The 10,276-nt window shown below is 34.2% G+C and overlaps 1 protein-coding gene and 1 pseudogene across 1 annotated transcript in view; one reads left to right on the top strand and one right to left on the bottom strand.

Annotated features, from left to right (window-relative positions):
• RPS6KA6 (ribosomal protein S6 kinase A6) overlaps window positions 1–10,276 on the bottom strand; it is a 174,127-nt gene that overhangs the window by 152,767 nt on the left and 11,084 nt on the right. The window lies entirely within an intron of this gene.
• LOC106733952 (mortality factor 4-like protein 1 pseudogene) overlaps window positions 3,637–10,276 on the top strand; it is an 8,640-nt pseudogene continuing 2,000 nt past the window's right edge.

Raw genomic sequence — 10,276 nt, forward strand, 5'->3', positions numbered from 1 at the left:
AAGAGTGTGGGAGGGGAAGAGTATAGGAAAGGAAATTTGGGGAGAAAATAGAGAGTTAAAACATTTGTGGGACACAGATATGGTTTATTATTTGTTGATGAGGATATATATATAGTATTCTCAACTGGGATGGATTGAGGTGTATATCTTGCCAGGCAAAGTCTCTTTACAATCTAAATTTTGTATAGCAATTAAATGTATAAATAATAATTTTAAAAAACTTTTTTCTATATAGGTGCTCGCTATAGCAAGTTTGTATACTTCAAAATTGTATTGAACATAAGAAAACAATACTCAATTTGTCAACACTTGCTTTATTATGACCAAAACAGTTTGTTCCTATATGTAAATAAACCTCTAGACATGTGAGAACACGTAAAAAATTTATTGGCAAAATTAACGATTAAAAAGTAATGCTAAGATATTTATTATTAAGGGTATATACAAAAGTAAAAACAAATTATGCATTGCTTTGACAGACTCAAAAAATCTGATTGTATCAGTCACAGCATTAAAGGGTTTCTCCTCTAGACAAGTGGGGAAAATGACCAGTTTCAGTTCTTTGCAAAGAATGTGAAGATAAGCAATAATTGATAAGGCTGCAAAAACCAGGATGGAGCTAATCATGACAACTCTTAGATCCTCAGTTTGATACAAGTACCTGTAAGAACTCGGTAGGGTTAAAATATGAAGCATTTTCATTTTGGGGGAGAGGTAAGCATAAAGAGCTTTTCAAAGAAACTATGAAATCTTTTTGTTCTGTGTGTGTATGCAAACATGCTATTGTGGTATGTTGTATGTCTATGTAATAAAAGGTCTTAAGGAATTCCATTCAACTTATAAAAAGAGCACTCATACAAATTTATTTAAATACTTTTCAAACTCCTGTTACTTAAAGAAGTAAGCCAGTTGCAAACATGATAAAAGGAAAAAGCTTAATAAGTGAAGATCTTCACAGTTTCTAGCATCTAGTTTGTTCAGGGCTTATTGATCAGACAATAGCATAATTGTTTTAATATGGTTGGTTTAATAAAACAGCTGGTATTTATATATTATGTGTTGCATGGTAGATATCTGACCAACAAAAAAATAGATGAATGACTAGCCTTCTCTAATATTGTGTGTTTCTCACAATAAGGGTAAAATGGTTAAAAAAAAAAAGTTTTAAGTACTGTTAAATAAGACTGATCTTCCTAAAGTTCGAGTTTTACTTCTTTTATGGTTCAGTTACAAGACTATTGACTAAAAGTGGTAAAAACAAAGTCTTCTAAAGAAATTAGAAGATTTCTTTTTTATATATGTGATGCATATATTAGCCTTTACATTGTTTCATTCTTATCTCTGGATGTCATATCTACATGCTATAGTCTGCCATGTATTCTGTTCTTAGTTTTGGTGCCAACAGACACTGAATTAATCCTTTTATTTTTTCATCTTTAAGGTAATTAGAAAACATTTAACTCTCATTTTCTGCTGACAGTTAAGTCAAGTATTTAAGCTTTTTGCTATATTTGACAATGTTTATCCAAAATCAAATTCTAAATTATGTTATCTTAAAGTAACTGTTGGATATTTACAGAGGGTCCCAGAAACATCCAAGACAGAGAGAGAGAGAGATGTTAAAACCAATCAGACTTATTTTAATATGTTAAATGATAAGGGAGGGGCAGGCAGGTGGCATGGTGGTTAAAGGCGCTGGACTCCCACATGGCTGACTGCAGTTCAAGTCCTGGACCTAGCAGTTTGCTTTCTCAATTTCCCTCTCTCTCTCACCCTGTTCAACTCTGGTCAAAATTAAAAATAAAGTTAAATAAAATAATTCTTTAAAAAATGATTAGAAACATTGTCAAATTGAGAAATTCAATTTTCTTTGCATTATATTTCAATTATGTGTATAAACATTATATATGTATTTGTGTTTATGTGTGTATTTATGCATGTACTGTGTGTCAAAATAAATTGAGATTTCCAAAAATTTATAATGTAATATTTATCAGTCATGTTGTAGGTTATAATGTTAAATTAACTATGTCACAGATACAGTCAAATTTCTTTTTCAGTTGTAAACTTTTGTCATATCTTTTTTCCACATTTTAAAATTTGTTTCATTCTATAAAGCAAAAATTACAGAACTTTTTTCTTTTTTAATTTATCATAATCTTGTTTATATTACATTAAATCACATATAGCTAAACAGAACTCTTGTCATATCTTTTAACTAAGGTTAGTTCAAGTCTTATTGTCCATAGGTAATTGCTTTGTTTGATGCCTTTCTAAAAGCTTTTTACAAATGGCTATAATCCTAATGCATTATATCTTTATAAAAATTCATAAGGAAGATAAAAAAATGTATTCTTACAAGTACAGATTTCTGATAATTAAATCAGCTGCCTGGGTAAAAATTTCCATTTTCTGGGACCAGCAGTTGGTGTAATGGCTATATCGCTGGATTCCCATGTAGTCGATCACGGTTTGAGTCCTGGATTCGGTGGCTTAAACTCACACCAGATGCGTATGCACGTGTGCCCAAGATCCTGAGAGAATGGGGAAGAGACTGCAGGTTGGCCATCCCCCCTGGGGGGTGATAACTTGCTTTCTGTCTCTCTGTCTCTCTCTGTCTTTCTGGTGAGCGTGCATACCCTATAGCAAAAACCTCTCCAAAAAAAAAAAATTCCATTTTCTATAAAAAAAAAAACCTAGTCGATTTTCTGATGTGTTAAGTCAATCATTAAACAGAACTAAATTTACAAAAAAAAAAAAAGAAAATGGTTAATAAAATTACATGCTAAGTAGCCACTGTCAAAATTGTTAAGCTATGTAGTACTTCCTGGCCTATAGTCAAAAATCAAAAGTAAATTGTTAAGTTCTGTAATTTAAGTAAATTCCATAAAACTGATCTAAGTCAAATTATCCATGATAATCCATTTAATAAGCAATGCTATACATCTAAAGTAAAGAGGTAAAAATATATAAATCCAACATTAAGCATAGATTCATGGAGTCTATGGACAGCCACCTAGTACTCATAGCTCATTATTTAAAGCCTCTATGCTCCAAAATTCACAAAATAAGAGAAAATAATCCAGATTTTAAAATTTGATCATTTATATAGTAATATATTACAGTAACTGCTCTAAAATTACTAAAATATCTTATAGCCAATGCTTAGTTTGTCAACTTACTATCAAAAAGACAGTAAATACTACAGGTACATTTCTACCATCTGATATGTCATTTCAATAGTCTAAAAAAATTTCACTCTGTCATTTTCATTACATAGTTTTAGTTGTGTAAAGACTTTTCCATACAAAAAAATAAGTAACACTGTAACAGTAGTCAAAGAGTTATTTAAAAATGTGTTTCTCTAATGAGACATTTCTAGACAAATCTGAGGTAAATAAACTCTGCCAGGCTCTAATACATTATGCCAAGTATGTTTTTATCAAATAAAAAATGCTGTTTGTAATTCTCTGTCCAAAGACAATGAAACTCTCCATGGTACGCATTAGGAGTCTTCTAAAAATAATAGCAAAAAAAGACGGCCTGTGAGCCCAATTAAAAGACATCCTACAGGAGAGATGTGGGGGCGGTAGTTAGGGGTGGTCAGAGAAAGACGAGGCAGAGAATCAGTTATAATTGGCACGGAAGCAGGATCCGAAGCCTAAATTTCAAGAGGGTGGGAGAGTGCTATGCTATCATGGCCCTCTTCTTAATGAAGCAAAGTGTGTGAAAGTTGCCATAAAGGATAAGCAAGGGAAATATTTTATACATTACAGTGGATGGAATAAAAATTGGGATGAATGGGTTCTACACAGCAGAGTACTCAAATACGTGGACACAAATCTACAAAACCAGGGATAACATCAAAAAGCCAATCAGGAGCAGTATGCAGAGGACAAGATGAGAGGGGCTTTGCTAGGAAAGAAGCCATCTGGTCTGTGACAGAAAAATTTTGAAGTGAAAATAAAAAAGAACAAACAGAAAACATTTGGGAATGGATGGAGGCAATACCAGTGAGACACCTCAGCCTCCTGGGAAGAAAAGGGCCCCAGTATGAAACCGAGCAAGAACCGCCTAATGTATTTTCTAGGGTTCATGAAATATAAAGTCCATTTACATTGTAATGGCCCAGAGTAAGAAATAAGTCTTCAGACTTTGGTTATAATAATGACCAATATGGACCATGAGTGAGGGCCATTTGTCCTCTAAAACTCTCACTTAAAGGAAAGAAGGTTTTCATTTCAATATGTAAGATGTTTTGTACACTGGAAACTGCTGGTTGTGAGCTCAGAGACTCCAGGCTGAAGGGTTCCAGACATCTGAAGAGGAATTTGATTATCTAAGGCCTCACCAATCAAGAATGCTCACAAGATGATCACGCCCTCTTGAACCAATCACTGAACTGATCATGCGCCTGGGACCTCTGCCCCTAATTTTGTGGGAAAATTAAAAGTAACATGCTTAGAATTTTAGTTTGAGGGTCTGTTTGCTAACCCTCTCTGAAAGAAATGTGGATTCATTTATATCAGTAAAGTCAACAACAGATGTTAATAGTCTTTAAAATGGGGGAAAGAGATTAGAAGTGTGACTCTGGCCTTAGAAAGGCTAGGTTCTTTGCATTCTCTCGCCCTACCCTTTTTTAGCATAACCCCAGACCTCCTTTGCCCTTGAGAGTGTACAACTTCCAGTAGATTGGCTTTTCTTAAAGGAGCAGTTTATGGGTCCCATGTGCAAGGTATAAATTAAATGTCTGTGTACCTTCTCCTTTATCTCTGTGTGCCTTTCCTTTTCCTCTGTGTCAGTAATTTTTCAGTGAACCTTAGGGAATATGGCTAAAAAAAATTTTGGTGGGTGGGGAGAGGAAAAGCTGAGTAAACCAAAGCTGCTCTGATCTTCTAGAAGTCACAGCCAAGAGAATGCAGGACCTGACAAGTCAGCAAAAATGGAAGAACATCTTAGCAGTCACTCCTGTTTTCTGTGGAATTCAGTTCAATAAAGATCACTGTTTAGTTTCCTTTCTAGATGAAGATTAATGAGAGAAAAGGATTTGTATGAAATAGACCCCCCCCCATAGTGATCATAGTGTTTTTTTCTTTTCTGAGAGGTTTTTGCCTTAAGGGCGTGTGCACTCTCTGGAGAGAGAGAGAGAGATTACAAAATACCTCAACCAAGGGGGGGATGGCCATGCTGAATCCCTTCGCTATTCTCTTCTTGAGATCTAGGGTGGGCACGCATATGAGCCCGGCAGATTTTGACGCCTACTCAATTCGTGGTGTGCCATGTTGAGTCCATCTATGTAGCCATTGTGTCATTTGCTGGTCCACATAGTGTTTTTCTGGCATGAATACTCTGTCTGTTTCCACCTGGATATGGTCTCTATTTCTGTGTCATTTGTCCTAAGGAGGTCAGAAGACAAGTCTAGTGATGCAGGAACAAGGGGGCACAGGAGTGATTGGGCCCACACTTGCAGTGAGACACAGGTTCTTATCCCATACTCGGGAAGAATTAGTCACAGACACAGAAGAGTAGCTATGGCAAAGTGGGGAGTTTATTAAAGGAGAGGGGAGGAAAAACAGAGCTCCCAAGAAGGGAAAGCTTCCCAAAAGTGGATTGCCAAGCAAGAATTGTGATAAGGAATTTTTCTTTGGGTCAGGAAGGGCTTAGTCTGAACCTGTTCAAGGTGGGGCTTGTGCCCCTCCTAGTGGAGAAGGGCACATACTGGGTGGGTCCAATTACTTTCCTAATTTTGGAGTGGATGTGAAGGTCAGGAGATTCTTTGTCTAGAAGCTTTAGGCTATGAAAGCCATTATCTTATCCTTTTCCTGGAAGATAGTGGTGCCTGGAAAAAGCCTTTGTTTTGGGTCTAGGTCAGGCTGCCTAGGTCAGTCACTGAGTAATCTCTGCTCCCAAGAGGCATCTAATCTGTTTTTTCCCCTGTCTTTGGAAGTAATCTGGATCTTGTTTTCTTAGTTCAGTTATAACTTGGTTTAAATTCTATTCTATATACAAAACATGGTAAAAGTATTTGTGTATAAGTATGTGCACACATTTGTTTGTGTATATTTAGATATGTTTGCCTGTCTAAATGATGATAGATATGAAGAGAATTTTCTTGAGGAGCTCTTATAGATAAGTCAGCCTAACTAGAAACTGATATGCTGGCCATCCATTTCTGAAGCTTCTGTTTCTCTCTTGGATCCTATTTTTTTATGGCCACATTTCAGTCGACAGAACCCTCTTTCCTTGAATCTCTCGCTAATTGCAATTAGGTCTTTAGGACTTAATTATTTTTTTATGTGTTTTCTCTCTGGTATGGAGTCTGTACTCTTTTGCATTAAACTCATTGATCACTTTGGCTTTTGGGATACCAAGTGTTACATTTAGACAGTAAATGGACATTTAATCTTTGGTTGTATGCTGATTACTATATGAACCTGGCTTTCTTTTTGTTTTCTTTACATGCTTTCCTTAGGAACAAGTCTTAAATATCTGATTCATTCAGACAAACTGACAGCAAATGGCAATTTGTTAAGAGACATAACTTCCTAAATAAATCAAGGAACTCTTCGTTCGTCACCTAATATGAGTGTGTTAAGTAGTTTCTACACCATCTGTATACTTAGTAAAATAGTACAAAAACCTACAATTTATGTTCCCCTAGTATCCAATTTTGGTCAGTATTCATTGTCTTGAAAGGGCAAATTTCCTAACCTGCCTTCTAGAATTGAATAGAAGATTTTAGCTATAAGTGAGGATGAACTGACTTGTTCCAAGTAGTGATGCAGTTTGACTCATACTGTTCTTTCAAACTAGTGAGTTTTACAATGTTTTGACTAAAATCCTAAAATAAAAGCTATAACTCTTTGATTCTGTATTATATGTGTGTACACATATGTGTGGTATATTGTGTTTATGTGTATGTTTGTCTCTATGTGGTACCAAATTTATTTAAATGTGCACTTATAAATTAAAATACGCTCAAATGCTATTCAAGTTCACGTGACTTGCGTAAAACCTTTAAAACTGATTTAGAATTGTTAAATATGAACCAAAATGTCTAAGAACTGTTAGCATGTGAATCAAGGGCCCAAATGGCCTCTGTCATAAATGGCCATTCTTGGTGCCACATGGACAGTTAGGTTACAGAAAAACTGGGGAAACAAGAACTCTCTTGTATCTGGTAATTCAGTCTTTAGATAAGATGAGACCAGCTGATGTAGGGCTAGCTTGGTTTTCTTTTACTTCAAAGGAAAGCACCTTAAATAAACAGCCTTGTTTTTTCATAGGTAACTCAAATATAGTGGTTAAAAACAAATTGGGTAAATGTAAATGGAGTAAATGTTTGTAATTGGACTTGTCATCATTTTTGCATTTTTCCCAGTGGTTTAAATTTTAAAGGTATGGTATGTTAAATTGTATTCATGATTGCTGGAGTTATTTCTAAGTGTTGTATAAACTTTGACACCATGTTTTATATGGCGTAAGTCTGAAATGTAATTTGATCTGTTAACGAGTTGTGTTGTAAGAAAATATTTCTAGATATTATAAAATGTATGTTAAAATTTCAGGATAATGGTAACCAAAGCTAAAAAATTAGAGAAATAATTATGTACTCAATATACAGAGAAAATTGATTTTGGTGAACAGGAAATGAAAATAGATGCAAGGGTGTATTTTTGTTCAAGAGAATTGTCTAATGTGGAGGATGTTTAAAATTTGTTTTAGAGTAAGAGAATGAAAAAGAAAATATAGATAAAAATAAGTATAAAAAGTTGGGAAAAAGTAAATGTGGAATTTTAAGGTAAAACTATCTAGAAGTGACAAACCTTATCCAAAATTCTGTTAAAGACTAAAACTTGTTTTGTTTTTATATAATAGTAATAAAAATGAGTAAATTAAAAAAAAAAACTTTTTGAGTATAAGAAAGAAAAAAGAATTCTGTGTGACTTATGCTGTCTTAATCAGGTTATCTACCTACTATAGAAAAAAAGCTTGATAATAATCTACTAAGGAGCAGTTTTTTTATGGCTGTAGTTTGAAATTTTTTTAATTGCCACATTGATTAAGTAAACAACAGATAGTCACAGTGCCCTGATCCTGCTTTAACCAAGTGTTGTAAACCTTTGATATTTGACAGACATCCCACATCAAATTTCAGTTCCAGTTAAGTTTTCTTTTTACCTTAGTTTTTGAAAATTCTCAATAGGGCCCTTGAATGTCTGAGAAAGACAGATTAGACTTTCTGACATGCTGAAATTATATAGGAAATGTCAAATATGAAATGGTGTTTAGCTCTCTATATACAAGTTTGTGTCAATGGGTGTTCCAAAATTGTATGAGATTCTTAAATATCTGTTATATATTAGTGTATTATTAGTCATACTTGTAATGCTAAATAATTCTACTGTAGCTTTTCACAGAAATGGTCAAATTTGTCTATTTTGGGTTATGGTAAAATCAGATCTCAAACTGGGGCCAATTTAAATTGTGTTGCCTATAGTTAAAATGCTTTATTCTGATGCTCTTTCTAAAAAAATTTTGTGATAAGCTATAATCCAAAAATTGCCTCTTTTAAGGAAATTAGTGAAAAAGACTCTGATAAGTACTCTTTTTAAAGAATTGTTTATGTAGGTTTATTTATCATTATTGTTACTATTTGATTTGAGAAGAGACAAATCAATATAGACATCCCTATCTCAGTAGGGATAGTGAGAAGGCAGGCCACCAGGTTTGGGACTCAAACTGTGGTTGGCCATGTGGGAATCCAGTGTCTTGGCCATCATGTCATATCACCTGCTGGCCCCAATAAAGTACCTCTTAAATGTAGGTTTTTTGGTAACTTTGATATCATGTCTCTGAACTTCCAGGACTAAAATGGAAAGATTGGACCACAGTAACACTGCAAATTTAATGAAAAAGAGATTAATTACATGAGATTGAACTGGTTAAATAGAATTTTTTTTTTTTTACTTTGGACTAAAACATTACTAATTTTCTTCTATGCTTTGACTTCCAGATTAAGGAATTTTTGTCTTCTTGAGCTGTTGATAAGTTGAGCAATTTGTTAAGTTTTTTTCCTTTTGAAATTGTAACAAAATTTTCTCTCTTTCTGATACCCCTGGAATTGGAGAATATTGGTGAGCATTCTTATTTTGTAATAGTATGGTTGTTTGCATAAGTTCAATAATACTTGTTGCCTTGAATCAGAAGTTGAAAACACTGGTTATTGCCAGGGGTTTGACTGACATGTCATATTTGAAGATATGACCAGAAAGCTAAGGAACTAAGGTTGATTTCAATGAAGCCAACAGTTGCTCTTGCAACCACAAGCAGTTCTGCCTGGCAGGTAAGTAAAGAATGTTACTTCCTGACAGGCTCCAAAACTTCCAAGTACAGGTACTTAAAGACACAGTCGGGATGGATTCCTGACTTGGCTCAGTAGCCTTGGGAGGCTTCTTAAAGAGTCTAATCTGAAGTTCCTTATAGAAGGTTCCAGCAAAGCCAACTAAATTGATTAGTATTCTTATTGGACTTTGTGCAAATAACAGGTCAAATTAAGACTAAACTTATTTTTTTGCAAATAAGTTTTCCTATGCTTTTCTTTGGTAAGAAAAGGGAAATGAAAAGAAAAAAAAAGTTAATTGAAAAAACTATAGTGCACTTTTTAATAGATTTTAGTTCTGTACATATTTGTTTTTGAGTTTTTAGTATCTACCTACTGTTTGGACAGAATTCTTTATTTCCTGGCTTTAAGTCTTAAGCAAGTTTTTCACATTTTTAAGTTTTCATTAAAACTAAAACTGCTTTTCTTGAAATTTTACATGCTGAGGATGATCAATCAGATAGACCTCCCAAATCACAATAACTGGTGTATAATGAGTGCAAATGCAAACAGCAGGCTGGAAAATTTTATCGTATCACTTCAGCCTTTTTTTCATTGTATTTCTTTGGCAAAATTTGTCTTAGGCCATAAAATAGTTTTGAATTATGTCTTGGTTTATTAAAGAAGTTCGCGTGATGACAACATTTCATGTTGCACTTACAAATCTTAGGTTAAAAAGAAGCACTAAACTACCTGGCTACTGAAAGAAATAGGCTAGTGTTGATGTAAATAACCAATTCTGAAAATAATAATGCAGTTTATTTCTAAGTGACCTCGGCCAAGAGAGGAGGCAAAACATGCCTTTTTTGGGGTGATCAGGTACAGGGGTTCCTTTTATTTGATTTTGAGAGCAAGAGACTAAGTTTGGAATTTAGTGAAGAGTGAAGAGTTTTT

This window comes from Tupaia chinensis, unplaced genomic scaffold (genome assembly GCF_000334495.1).
Source record: "Tupaia chinensis unplaced genomic scaffold, TupChi_1.0 Scaffold146525_1, whole genome shotgun sequence".
NCBI classification, from domain to species: domain Eukaryota; kingdom Metazoa; phylum Chordata; class Mammalia; order Scandentia; family Tupaiidae; genus Tupaia; species Tupaia belangeri.